This window comes from Thermobia domestica, chromosome 11 (assembly GCF_964235325.1).
Source record: "Thermobia domestica chromosome 11, izTheDome1.hap1.1, whole genome shotgun sequence".
Classification (NCBI taxonomy): Eukaryota; Metazoa; Arthropoda; class Insecta; order Zygentoma; family Lepismatidae; genus Thermobia; species Thermobia domestica.
Genome location: NC_137464.1, coordinates 84,366,767 through 84,382,384, shown reverse-complemented (window position 1 = coordinate 84,382,384; position 15,618 = coordinate 84,366,767). Strand labels below are relative to the sequence as shown.

The following is a 15,618-nucleotide window of genomic DNA, read 5'->3' as shown; positions in this document are numbered from 1 at the left end:
GATTTAGAATCAAGTAAATGAAAATGTTAAGCGTTATATATCCAATTCTTTATATTACAAAATAGCACCTAAAATTTAATATAAATTTGAATTATTCCTTATTAATTGTGTAGTACTTGATTAGTGTGAAGTGAAGTGAATATAATGACATTAGGAGAGGTGAATGTAATAATGAATTGGATATACTGAAGTAAGTGTAGTAAAAAAAATACAAGTAACTCTGGATAATTAGTGTAATTGAATTTTCTATATAAATTTCATGAAGTCTTTAGTAAAAATTCTATTTTTTCATTTTGGCACGTAAGTAGAAAAAATATATTTTCTTATTTTTTACTTGATTATGTAGCTTGTTCTATAATGTTCAAGTTACTTTCTACTACAAAGTACTAAAAAGTTTGTAGTTCTAAATAGGAATTTCTAATATTACAGTGTACTGCAACACCAGAACTGGATTTTTTAAAATATAATTTTAATTTACTCGTTTCCAAGTGATTTAAGTAGCTTTAAGATTCTTTAATAGTGGCCGCGTGGTCATTTCCACCCTACTGGTATATAAAATGGTAAAAATTGTACTTACAAACATTGCAAGCAGTACAATTTTTACAATTTTATAGGTTTTTAATTGTGATTTCAGTGCTTGAAAATTTCTGCATCAGACCAAATCCAGCACAAAACTGAAACTAGATTAATTAATCTAAAGATGTAAAGCAAGACGCTTCTCATAAATGGAAATTTCACTCTCACGAAACTGTTTATAACTGTACTGTATTATTATTCAACCAAATCAAATTATTGTTACATGAACATATATTCGTATTATCTTATCTATGTTACATTCCCGTGTCTATTTTCAAGACAGCAGTTTACCCCCCGCCCCTCCAAGCTGAAAAATACTTTCGACGCCACTGATAACTAGTAATTACGGCACGAAAATTATTAGCAATACGTCTCATGGATATTCTGCCTTGTCCGCGGGAAGCCAAGCAATCGATACGATCTTCCGAACGCAATCTGTCATTACTGCTGAAGTTTTCGCTTCTGCCATCTAGTAGTGAAGACAAGAACTAACTCGTATTCGGCCCCGATTCTGAAAATTGTAATAGCATAATCGCAAAAAACTACGAACTCACCCAGTCCGTAACAATTAGTTTATCATCCCTAATTATCGTATACATAATTACGTTATTTACGTAACCAGATATTTCAATAGTATTAAAATATTGATTGGATTGGTGTTTGTATTAGATAACTGTTACGACGTTAAATCGTTATAGTTTAACAAGTTATTTAATTTACGTGGATATTTATTGATAAAAGAAATACTATCACTGGATTGAAGTAATTATTCTGCTTTTATTTGCTACAAAACCTCTTAACCAAACCCAAAACGTATTCTAGAAAAAATATATAAAAATACGTTAACTCTCACAGAAGGAGTGTTGACATTCTTACAACTATATATACCCTACTAAGGGGTATTGCCAACGTACTCGCTTCGGCGGTACATATACTAAAATTGGAACGATACAGAGAAGATTAGCATGGCCCCTGCGCAAGGATGACACGCAAAATCGTGAAGCGTTCCACATTTTTTCCGGCTTACTCTGAATAATTTTAATTTACAGCATCTGCATACTTTTTTTTTATTACGAGGCTCAGTGGTAGAGCTTTCATCTCTGGTACATGAGGTCCTTGGTTCGATCCCAGCTCACGCCAAATGAGCTTTGTGGTGGACAATCACCGTGTGTTTTTTCTCGGGATTCTCCCGTTTCTTCCCACCTTCTTCATCCGACCATTTCATTCATTTCTCCTCATCACAGTCTCCTTTAGCCTAGCTGGCATAACCTTGGGACGTAAAACCATTTTCTTTTTTAGTTACTAATATATGTAATATTGTGTTCTTGATATTGGTGGACACTCCCAACCTGTATTTAATATTGATTTTTTCCTCCAGATCTTAATCGAAATATAGGAGATATGATCATGGAAATATTTGCCATCATTACACTTCGAACCGATATGAACTAAACATGGTCATTATCCATGCAACTATGCAGGAGCGTCATTTGGGGCTAAAAGAGGGAATTACCCTCCCTATGCTTCAGATTTATATAAATTTTAATCAATACGATAACATAGCAATGAAATGTAAAAACGTACTTGCATTGGGGTCTTGCCCTCCCCTGGTCTAGTGACCTGAGAGTGTGTATTTGGTGCACGTAATCCCGCGTTCGATTCGCGATAGCAGAGCACTAAAAATTTACTTCTACAATAATTCACTTCAGTGTTGAATTCGGGCATGTTCAAAGAGGGCTGAGCCGTCCTAGAATATATGTGCGCTCCACTAGAATATCTATATACAGGCATTGAAATATTTACTTTTTCTGTTTATATTTTTCGAAAATAGTTTTAAAAGCAAATATTTTTTGATTATTAAAGAAAATTAGTTTCTTCTTTTGCCCAACCTACTTCTCCTAATTAAGAAAGCGCGTTCTCGTACAAAGTCCAAGTTAAATAAAAACTTGGAAATTAGGTACAAACTAGAGGTCTGCACGGGCCGGAATTTTATCCCGGGCCCGGCCCATGGATTTATAGGTGTCTTCCTGCTCTGCCTAATGGACCTCCAACACTTAGTAACACATTTTTTATCTAACATCTTTAGGCAGAACAGGAATGTCTGTTCTGCCTAGTTCCCTTTCTGAATCATCTTTACAAAAAGGGATATTTAGATTTAACGGGAAATTTAATGCTAATAATTTTCTCTACAATGCACTTGCTTTCAAGATTCTCTCTCTCTCTTTTTTTTTTTTTAATCATTTCAGCTTCTCTGAAATAAATTATCATGGACCACCATTATTTTACTACGATTATATTTACACGTTGTATGTTCATCACCGTTCATTATAACATTGCAGTGACAAAACAGAAACGAGATTTTATACTGTTTATAGGGGGCTATTACTGTCTAAACCCGCTCTGAGTAGCCCCAGAGCAGAAGATTATCATCACAAATAACATCATATATCATTGTTCTGTTACCTACACTTCATCATATACATTACATACCATGCTCAGGTCACCTTCTTTTGTATGTCTAACCAGAAATAAATATTGATTCCCATTTCAAAACAAAACTACCGATACATAGCTGCAGAGAAGGTGTTACCTTCTGCGGCCGCCATCTTCGGATGGGAATGAAATTACACTTTAAAAAAAAATGTTTCAATACTATTAAGTGGTATGAATTTTAAAAGTTCCTGATGAAACTCTGGAGCATGTAACTTTGTTCCTGGCAATCTAGGGCAGTAGCTCTCAATCTTTCCGAGCCAACCTTTCCGTCCCCTTGGCTAAATTTGATTGTCCTGAGCTACTGCTCTCATTTTAATCGAATCCACTAATGAACAGAGCTGAATGTAAGATTTGGACGAAGCAATCTAAGAAGTAGAAAACGTTTCAATTCTTAAAACCAACCTTGAAGAATCTACATTATTATTAGTTTAAAAAATGTATATTTTTTTTATATAATTTGTAAAATGCATAATGGATTTCACAATAATAAAGAAAAAGATGTAATAGGCCATGAAATCTCTCACCCACCCAATCACCCCTTTTGTTCCAGAGCCCCCTTGGAACAGTGCATAATCTCTTAATACTCGCGTTAAGAGGGGTGTTTTCTGTTCGTTCCTAAAAATTTTCACCCCACGAACACTTCTATAATCACTTACGTTCACTCATATAATTCGTTTTCTTTAGTTAATAGGCGTATACCCATCAGTGGTTAAGGTAAACGTTTAATCTCAGCTTTTCGGTAGAAACAGCCATTTTGCAATCGCACCTTACTTGAGCACAAGGTCACTATCCTTAAATGGGTTCTTGCTTACAGGTTCACTGTCCTCAATGGGGCTCACTTGAGCACAGGTTCACTATCTTCAATGTGGCTCACTTGGACACAGGTTTACTATCCTGAATTGGGCTCACTTGGGCACATTCATTGACCTGAATGAGTATCGCACTCACTAACTTCAATGAAGCTCAAGGTAGCTCAGACTCTCATCCGTTAGGGCTTGTTATCCTTAATAACTTACACATACTTGGGCTCACGAGCCTCATTAGAGCTAACCACTTATAAAATTTGTGCTCAGATGGGCTCGTGGTCATTGATTTTCCTCCAGAGCCGGACTCGCGAATTTGGAACTCTTTCTGAGAGTAGTCTTCAGGTCTTATTTTAATTGTTTCGTTGTTCAGGTCTCTTTTATACAAAAAGAACTCTTAAATTAAATTCTATCATAATGTGGTGGACCATTTACCTTGATGCGATAAAAAAAAAAAAAAAACTTTTTCCGATAATGCTCGGTTAATACCAAAATATTTAATTCCCTCAACACTTTCCAGATGATTATATGAATTCATGCAGACACAGATACACTTTTTCAAGTATTCAAAGTATAACCCTGTAGGGGGAAGGAGCACTTGAAACATATTACTTACACGTAATGATAATTTACTTATTGCAAAGTTAATTAGTGGCCCCGCGAGCGGTCCCTGGTTCGATTCCCGGTGGGGGCACTCGGTCGAAAAAGTGTAAAAGCTTTTTCAGGCCAGCCACCCTCAATGAGGTTTTTCTGGGTTTTCCTCATGCAAATGCCGGGGTGGTACCTAACTTATATGTCCCAGGCCGCTTCCTTCCCTTTCCCCGGATTGTGTGCTCCCCGAGAGACGTCATCCCTCAAAAACGTGAAGGGCTAAATGGCCTTAGATGCTGAAAGCCCAGAAATCTAAATCATAATAAGGATTTCCAACAAAGTTAATTAGTTGATTAGTGTTTAACGCCTATTTACAGCATATGAGACTGTTACCACTGTTTATAAAGTGGAATCCAAACTATTACTCGAAGTAAACTCTAAATCTTGCATCCAAGGCAGTTATACCTGCTGGGAATCCATTTAAAAATTACGTATACTATTCACTCGGACATGAAAGGAATATAATGTTTCAAAACGTATGACTATTACCTATGCATTGCAGAAGGGTTAAGGAAATACAGGATATACCGTTGCATTTCCTTGATTGAATTTCAAGAATTACAACAATTTATGTTCTAGTGACATTAGATATTTGTAATACTCGAAAAATAAACTTAAGTGTATTCACCAAATGATCAAATCTTTACAGAGTAGGTTTGAATCAGGTCATTTGGATTTGATTTCGTACGTAGTCGCTGTCGCATACTGCTTACATTTAGAACAATAAAGGTTGTTTGCAAGCGGGTACCGGTATGTTAAAATATGTGTCAATTTTCTGTGTACATAAGTACGATTTTTAAAGTTTCAAGGTTTGGTTATGTTTCGAATTAACAACCTTTAAGAAATTGAAACTGTGGTTAATACTGCGATAGTTTAATTTGTTATTGTAATTGTTTTAGTAAAGCTTTTTGTTGTAGATATTTGAAAATATTTATTGGAAATAAATTATGTAATCACTTTACTCCACGTTAGGGATGGTACCGAGACCGAGACGGACTTTTATATACCGAGACGAGACCGAGACGGACTTTTAAATACCGAGACGAGACCGAGACAGACCTCTATAAATCGAGACGAGACCGAGACGAGACTTAGGTCAGTCTCGAAAGTCTCGGTCTCGTCTCGAATATTGATATTGATATATACTAAAATTGCCTTCACTCAAAATTTGTTTCGTTGCTGTGTTAGGTAACATGAGAACGGTTGACTGATGTACAGCGGCGTATTTAAGGGGTGATTATCAGGCTCAAACCCCTCCGAAATAAATTTGTGATCATTTATTGCAATGCACGTACAATGCAGATGTTTCTTACTCGTTCCTCAAGCCTCTCCCGAAACAAAATCCACCGCTGATGCAAATAGAATTCTCTCTCTCTCTCTCTCTCTCTCTCTCTCTCTCTCTATATATATATATATATATATATATATATATATATATATATATATATATATATATATATATATAATATGGTCGCGGTGCCACCCAGGGCCGCCCTTCATGGGTTCCCGGGGCCTAACTTTAATTTTAAATGGAAGCAAGAAGTGAGTGGTACCTCGTTCGATATATCTTTAAAAACTAGAGTGCTGTTACAAAAGATTGTTCATATGAATCACCGTTTTCAAAATGACCACCAATACATGGTACCTGCATCAGATAAAACGTCCAGTATCACTAATATGAAAACACCAGAACAAATATTCGAATAGAAAATCACAGAAGGTATTTATCATTCTATATCTCGGGAATGTTGCAACAGTCAAATTAGAGTGAAAGTATCATAATGGAAAGGAAGAAATCTAACTCCTACAAAATTATTGCTCCAACCGCACTCCGTAAGTGAGTGCAAATTGTATCTACGAAACAGTTATTTGAAATGTGTTTTTATAGGAGATAAATGTCTCTGTAATGGGATAAAGTATGTAAAATTCTTGTTAAATGGTATCTTCCATTTTGATTGCAGGCAATGGTTTGATGCAAAAATGAATAAACTGAAATGCGAAACAAATTTGTCGAACAATGCAATTTTAGAACAATATTTACAAACGTTGGTTTTGTTCAACAGTCGTCTGCATGATATTGGTTCGCTTCTTTTCCTTCTATGTCTTCTTGCATGTGATAGAATATGAGTTTCACTGACGTGAGATGTCCACAGTTACATTCCGAATAACTTGGTAATTTCAGTTGTGATCCTTAGTAACGAAACTGTACATACTGATGCAGATGTGTCCCAAAATCTTACACGCATTGCGTTAAATTATCGGGGGCGAAGGGGCGGGCAAAATGTTGTTAAACTTGAATTTCACCTTATTTTTATTCACCTTATTTCACTTTATTTTTATTCATTATAGTACCAGTCATTTACACACACAAGTGTTTCAGACAAACCATATCTACTGCAAATAAAAGTGAGGTTCTCATTTGAGATTTTACCATTCATTCCCGCTTCACCTACTTACGGACAGAGATCGGAAAGATCATTTTCTATCATTTCCTCTTTTGCACCATGTCAATTATACTTTAATAACCTTTTTTTCGTTGCATTGTACTCCAGCCGTGGAATGATAAATACCCTCTGTGCTTTCCTATGAGTTTTATTGTTAATTTTTTCCATTTTCATATTAGGGGTTTACTGGTACTGGACGTTTTATCTAATATAGGCACCATATCTTGGCGACCATTTTGAAAACGGTGACCCATATGAAAAATCTTTTGCCACAACACTCTTTAGTGTTTCAAGATTTATCCAAAGACGTATCACTTGACCCATATTTCGGTTTCAAATTTCTAAGTTCGGCCGCCTTGAAAGGCAGCCCTGGGAGCACTGCGAGAACATTACTACACGCGCCCCGTGCCTTTCCTGTTTCACTTTTTGACTGTTCGTTTATCTCCAACTGCTTTCATATTAGTGGTACTGGACGTTTTATCAGATACAGGCACCACGTCTTGGGGGCCATCTTGAATACGGTGACCGATATGAAAAAAATCTTTTGCCATAAAGCTTTTTACTTTTTAAAGATCTATGGTACGAGGTATTACTCGCCCCATGTTTCCATTTAAAATTTTAAAGTTTGGTCCTGGGACCCCATGAAGGGCGGCCCCGGGAGGAACCGCGACAACACCGTTCGGTGTGCCTCATGGCATTTCCTATTTGAGTTTTTGTTCGGTTCATTTATGTTCAATCGTTTTCGAGATATCTTCGTGGAAAGATTAAAATGGGCCATCCTCCCCCCCCTCTCTCTCTCTATCTATCTATCTATCTATCTATCTATTATATATATATATATATATATATATATATATATATATATATATACACAGCCACGGACCCAGTATATGATCAAGGGAGGGGCTAAACCATGGTTTACTGCTTTATCCAGTGTATACCTAAGCGTTATGGGGGGCTATAGTCCCTATAGCCCTCCCCTAGGATCTGCGATTTATATATATATATATATATATATATATATATATATATATATATATATATATATATATATATATATATAGTTAAAATGCTGAAATTTTGTACCAAGTTGGAAAATTCTTCTAGATACTCTGCAATACCACTAGATAAACAAGCAATGTTGCTAAAGCAAAATAAAGTTGTATTTTCTCAAATTGCGCTACGTAAAGTATTACATATTTCTAATTTAGTTATTTAACAAAACCACAATAGCCCATACATTATTTAGTGTAACAAAGGACAACACAGTATCATTAACATCAACATTTTGGAGATCTCTAATAACTCAAAGGGCATGGACGGTGCAATGCGCATCAACTTATCTTAGCGTCAACTACTATGATCATGGTATAGTATATTTCGAATGAAGAAAGGAACAAATTTATAAGAAATGGAAAATTTAAATGTTTCTAAAGACTTTACTTCGAAAACGCGCTGACATATCACGTCTCATCATGTAGATGCTTCCAAAAGACTTAAATGCTTATAACTCCATTTACAACAATTGTTATTTCAAATCGTTTCAGAGATACCAAACACATTGGTAGTGATTGTTATACTGCTTAAAATGACGTGTTTGTATTAAATTTTTTGCTTTCCTTTGCTTCTATAACATTACAACAATAGTTTTTGGTGGTTTTAATTACAAGAAGTCGCAGTTACATTATTTTAAGCAGTGTTGTCCACTTAAATAAATTGCTAAATATTATTCTAAATATGTGCAAATAACGTAGATAAACTGTAAAATATTTTAAAATTACTCTAATTTGTTTTATGGTGCCAGAATGCTTTCAAAAAACGACGTTTTTCATAGTCTTTGGGCTACTTATAATGTTAATGTTTAAGTCTTCGTTCCAGCAATACATGTAAATGCAAATTGTAACTGAAATTAAACATAACTGATACATTTTCAGTAACACTAGTTGTTCCCCCTAAGCTTTAGGCCTGATGTACACTTCAGATTAAGACCGTGCTTAATTAATAGTTCTAATTACACCCTAATTACACTTCACTTGCTTTAGTTTGACCACCGACCACCTCAAGCTCGATCCATACCATATAGCTATATGCAATTATTCAAGGACTTATAGTTAGTAATACACAGTGTTCATTTTTGTTTTGTTTTGTTTCACGTCCCACAGTTATGCTAGGGCGACTAAAGGAGACGTGGAGCTAATGATTATAATGGAATCCGAACCACTTCGGTCGTTCAACATTACCCCTACCGGAAATCGAACACGGGACCACGCGAACCGAAATCAAGGGTGCTATCAGCTAGACCAAATGGGATTTAAATCATATTGTGTTGATTTAAATCATTTAGTCATGTTGCCAAATCCGAGGATTAAAAAGTAGCGTGTCTATACTCCGAAAGTAGCGAATTCGAACTATTTGTAACCCAAATATATAGAAATGAATACTGATGGTGCTAATGAAATAATTTAATATGAGCTGGAAAATGTGCTGGACGTATTGCAAGAAGAAATTATGACCGACGGACGAAAACAATTCTAGACTGGATACCACGAGACAAAAACAGCCTAGGAAACTCCGCATACAAGGTGTGACGAAATCAAGAACCACTGAGGAGTAACCTGGAAAAGAATTGCCCAAGTTAGATAGTTGTGGAGAAGACTTGGAAAGACCTTCATCCAGTAGTGGATTGATAATGGTTGATTATGATGATGGTGATGATTTTATTATATCTGACCTCGGAGGTAAACTAAATCAAGTCATAATTTCGTAATTTTACTGAAGCGAAAAACCGGTTCATCAACTAAGACCTATAGTACTGTTTTTCAAACTTACTAAGTAGTTAATAAAGTAGTAGAATGCTTTCAAACTTACATTATTACACCTTTAAAAAGAACATAGTCTATTAAAAAAGCATTACAAACTCAATTTCGACCAAAAAGTGACAGCATAGTCTACCTCTAAAGTTCATATATATATAAAACTTTTACTAGGTAAGGTAGGGTAAAAATGGATTCAAAATTTAATAAAAGTCGTAGAGCGAAAATATATTTTTGACTATTCAATCCATCATGCTGCAGCAAAACTACGAAAATTAATACAAAATAAAACTAGAAAATTAAGAATCACTTGTTTTGGCGAGTGAGAAAAAAATAGATACAGGTAACTCGAATTACCTATATACTTATATAATATATATGTCTATGTTTCACAAGTAATTTTCAATCAATATAAAATTTCAACGTAATGAACACACGATTAGTTTTCTCGAATAAAGATTGCATGCACCGCTGAGAGCTCAGGAATAAGATTAATCTATGTTACGGCACTGGATATGTGCTTATGTATTGCATTACGACTTTATGAACTTGTATAAGAAACAAAATGCACTAAAAATGAGACGCGAACTATGCGAAACATCGGACTTTGAATTAACTTGTTTTGTGATCCAACTCGAGACCTCACATAGCAAAGATGAATGTCACATAGTCATAGTCACATAGCTCCCACCACAAGGTTCAGGACGTTCGTGTTATAAAGTGTCAATTAAACACGGAGATGTGAAACGGTAATAAAGCATTTCATCAATTTGAAACAAAATACGTATATTGTAGTAATAATTTACCCGATTTGTTAAGATATGAACGTTATATTCTGTTTTGAAAACGAGTCAAAGCAGAGTGTATTGAATAATAAATGAGAAATTGTAAAGTTTCAACTTCGGTACGATTAAATACATTCGTGCTGGTAGTGTTTGCGTTATCCGTTAGGAGGTATTGAACAATTCTGATTCAAAGGAAGGACATAAATTACTGTATAGTACTGGAGTTAATTTAATAGAGTTTAATTGTATAGGCAGTACTGAGGCTATATGGAGAGAAAGTCTATTGCTGAAAGTGAAATTTGGGTTACTATGGGTTTTAGGGTGATATACCTACTGATCATTGATCCTGGAATATACGCATGAAAACATTAGGACTAGCAAATTAGCTATGAAGAGGTACACCATACCATAATTCTAAGTCAAAAATGAAAGGAAAAAATAAGCGGAAACGACAGACTGTACGAGAATAATACTTTCACTATTTTAATTTCACACTATTTATTTCGAGACTTTCGAGACGAGACCGAGACTTGGTACTCGAGACCGAGACCGAGATCGAGACAAGCATCTGTTGACCGAGACGAGACCGAGACGGTGATTTTTTAGTTGAGACGAGACCGAGACCGTTATTTATAAACCGAGACGAGACTGAGACTGTACAAAGTCTCGTCTCGTCTCGTCTCGATACCATCCCTACTCCACGTAATTGTAGTATTTTGCTTTTTACATCATATTGGACATTTCCACTAGATTTGTTATACTAAAAGTGATTTTTAGGGCAGTTTGATCATATAAAGCATTTCGTTCCACTCTAGTTCAACTTATGCCCCTCGCTCGGGCGTTCAAATTTAATTTAAAGGGTTTTGGAATTATATTTCAAAATCAAGGAGGTACTAATAAAATTTCCCTCAAATTTAAATATCACTTTTGCGAGAAATTAGGCAGAACAGAGATTCCTGTTCTGACTAAAGATAAGATTAGAGAAAAATTGTTCTAAAGTGCTAGAGGGTCAGTAGGCAGACAGGGAGGAACCGATTTATAATGTGAGGCCCGACCCGAGTCCGAAATGTTTTAGTTTTAGACCCGAGTCCATGTGATAATCAAATGAGCCCGAGCAAATTTGTATTTTTATTTACAACAATTAGAGGTTTAATTTTGGAGTTTAAAGAGAGAATAACGAAACAAAGGTTATCGATTACACTTACTAAGAATTCTCTAAAGTAAATGATCATTTATATAAATTCAGTCTTCCTTAGCCTCGGTGCATAATTGTGAGACGTTGGTTAAACTAAATATTTTACTTCATTTATACAAATTCTCATGAATTTGAAACATGAATACTCCAAATATTAAAAAAATCAATATGTGCAAATTCTTGTGCAAATGGATGTACTGAAATAACTCAGATAGTCCTCAAAGCAGTCATTGTCGATTGCTGTGAAGAAACAGGATGGGATCCACACTGGCTGCTCAAACTTTCACTCCAAGATAAGCATATTTATTTCTGTTCTAGTTTATCTATCCGCTAACAGTCAGCTTTACTCTCAATTGCACAATGATAATCAGATTTTTAGTGTGAGCGTCTCAAGTTACAAATTTAGATGTGCTTTAACCTTTAAACTACGGAGAGTTTAACCTTTAAACTACGGAGCTCTGTAAGGGTCCATTGATTCACTCCTATTTATCAAAGACACATGCAACTGCCAGTGTTACAAAAGTTATTGTAGTACCATTTCGAAATCGAAATATCCGTAGTTAAGAAACAGGGTATTTTGAAAACAAAATATCCCGTAGGTTATAGGTTAAAAGTTCTGTAGAAAAAACGGTCCGATAAATACCGTTCTACAGTATATTTACAAGGTTAGGCCCGAAAAGGCCTGAAAAATATGGTTGTATATTTAAAAATTTACGGTCCGAATCCGAGGTGATAAATGCTTTGTAAGCCTGACCCAGCCCACGGGCCGGGTCGGGCCTAAGCCCGCGGGCTCAGCCCGAGCCCGTGCAGAAATCTAGTACAGACGCACACAAACGCTTTACAATGTTGGCAATATGTTAGTCTTTTTGTAAATGTAGCACGAAGAGATGAAGAAGAGCTAGGATTGGCACGAAATGTTGATATAAAAAGGTTGGGAGGTGAAGCACTATAGTAAAGACTTTGTAAACAAGATAAAGCAGCCCCGAACAAGGTTCGAATTAGCCTTCATGCTCCTGACTCATTCTTCACATACAGGGTGGTTCATTTAAAATTTGTCACTCCCTGTATCTTCGAAACGACTACGAATATCAGAAAACTCAAAAACTCATCCATCATTATTTTAAGGGGCTTGGATTTTGAGCTATAAAAGGTCCACTCCAAACACTCCCATATAGGAGTACGTGGGGTCAACTTGAAAATTTTAAATGACAAAGGAGGTCGAGTGATATATCATTGGAAAGGTCTCGACGAGAGAAATGTTTGCCGAAGGTTTCAAGCCCCTATGTTGACCCCATCCTAAATGGCGGGGTTTCACATTTCGTGTCTATAAAGTCCGTTGCCACCCAGTGTATCTTCGAAATTACTGCGAATATCAGAAAACGAAAAAACACATTAAGGGATTGAAATTATGTGCTATGAAAAGTCCACCCCTAACTCCCAAATAGGAATATGGGAGCAAACTTGAGAATTTCAAATAGAAAAGGGGGTCGAGTAGTTTGAACGGGCTCGACAAATGAACTTTTTGGTGTAAGTTCTGAATTTGCTAGTTTGCCGAAATCTAAAATGTTAATGTAATCAAATTTCAGATTGAAGTCCTTTGATGACTTTTTAGATATCTATGACTTGTGAATGTGGTGCTTCTACGTTTTTTTTTTTTTAAATTTATTTTTAGGCAGAGTGTCAACTTTTGTAAAACGAGAAAACCATAAGTTATTGAGTTGAGACTTTGTTTCTGTGCATCTTGCCCCAGGTTTTGGTGTTATACTGTATTGCTATGAAGTAAGGTTTTAAGACATGGTTATTTCAAAAGTAGGAATAGAGTTGCGAAAATATGGACATCAGAGAGAGGGATCAGTACTACCGGAGGTTTTAGATATGTATGACTAAGTAGTTTCGCTGATTGAAAATTAAACAACCCTCATACACAGTCCCAAACTACCTTAAAATTAGTTACATTGGGGTGAATCAACCTTCGCATAAACATAATGCGTCACTTGTTCGTTCTGAGATTTGCCTCTAGGCGCACCAGTCGAAGCAGAGTTGACCACACCGGCTGAGTGTTCGACCAGGCAAGTTATCCATTTGACAGAGTTGATTTTGAGGTTAACGTCACTTTCAGCAGCGAGGTTACATGAGACAGGACCTACTGATAAATGCGGAATCCGAACCAGTTGAGCTCCCACCAGGAATCGAACCCGGGTCTCCTACGCAAAAAGGCGCGCACCCATTTGACAGAGACTGGCTTAAGACCAAGAGAAATTAGGCTCACGCAAACAGTTAAAAGTACAATTGCCTATCCTATTTGGACACAATGGTGAGTCATGCGTTGCAGTGCTCATAAATTTTAATATTGTTGTAGTTCTGCCTGCCTTCGCGTCGAATCCAATCTTCATAGAAACTAATGTAATTGGGTGCAGTCTTCCAATCAGTACTGAAGTGAAGTAGTGAACGCTGTATTGTTCTAAGACATTTTATCGACTGATTGCTTGCACGTGTGTGTGAGTATTCGAGTTTTGCTTAAGATTTTCAACGGCATTTATAATGAATCATATCAAAGAAGCACGTTCTGCTGAAGATATATTTGGACTTATTTTTCTTTTCGGAAAATGTGGACAAAACTATCGTACGACTACTAGAAAATTTAATGAATTGCATCCCGATTTTATAGCACATAATTTCAATCCCTTAAAATAGTGACGAATATGTTTTTTCGTACTCTCATATTTACAGTCGTTTCTCAGATACACGAGGTGGCAACGGACTTTATGGACCCCTGCTATTTTGGATGAGATCAACATAGGGACTTGCAACTTTCCGCAAAATAGTTCTCATAACGAGACCTTTCCAACGATATATCATTCGACCCCCTTCGCCATTTAAAATTTTCAAGTTGATCCCACGTACCCCTATATGGGAGTGTCTGGGGTGGACCTTTTATAGCTTAAAATTCAAGCCCCTTAAAATAATGATGGACGTGTTTTTGTGTTTTCTCATATTCGAAGTTATAGGGAGTTTAAAATTTTAAATGAACCACCCTGTATGTATTGTATGTTTCGAGACGTGCTATTGCAGAAGCTTTCTTTGCACTGTTGGGAGCAAGGGAGGAAGGCAAAAAGTCGGAAAGAGTCTCTCTCACATGGTGTAATATGCGTGTTTTCCACACTGGTTTTTAAAGAAAGGTTTCTGTGTTTTGAACTTATTATGCATTCCGGTATTCGCCTGGTGGGACTAAGGAAATTCTTTGCAAAAATTTGAGTTAGAATGGCCTCACCGGACAAAATCCGGAAGTTTTTTTTTTTTTTTTTTTTTTTTAATGTACCCTTACATTTTTGTTGCCTTCCTCGTACAAAAGTCTGAACTGAACACTGATTCACTTTCATTAGTCATCAGTCTCCCTTATTAGCCTATAGGCAGTGGCGGCGATTGGCGTTAAAAGTTGGGGGGCAAGACATGATCTGAATATTTGTATATCAATGTTAATATACAAATTTCCCTGGTTGAAACTACATACATTAATAGGCTATTTCAAAAAAGTGGGGGGCAACTGCCCCCCTTTGCCCCCCCCTCTAATCGCCGCCCATGCCTATAGGGTATATGCGTGGGACATTAAACTAAAATTTCATTGCATTTCATTTGCAAGCAAAATCTAAAATGACACTGCTGCAACTCTACACTAAAAATTGAGATAATTTGTGCCAAAAAGATCCACCAGCACAGAGATCAATACCCAATGTGATCCATCAAGTACTTACCCCGAGCGAACGGACACAGCCTGAGTAAGTATATAAAGGAGATTTGGGAAAGCAAATTACTTAGAAAGTGATAAACGCAACAATTGTATATTTTTATATGAAGTTG

At 36.2% G+C, this 15,618-nt stretch overlaps 1 protein-coding gene and 1 non-coding gene across 2 annotated transcripts in view; both read left to right on the top strand.

Annotated features, from left to right (window-relative positions):
* Window positions 1–15,618, top strand: part of LOC145664238 (N-acetylated-alpha-linked acidic dipeptidase 2-like) — a 149,884-nt gene that overhangs the window by 44,334 nt on the left and 89,932 nt on the right. The window lies entirely within an intron of this gene.
* LOC145665545 (U6 spliceosomal RNA) lies at window positions 1,487–1,593 on the top strand. The gene has a single exon (XR_014127565.1). It is a non-coding gene; the product is annotated as a U6 spliceosomal RNA (small nuclear RNA).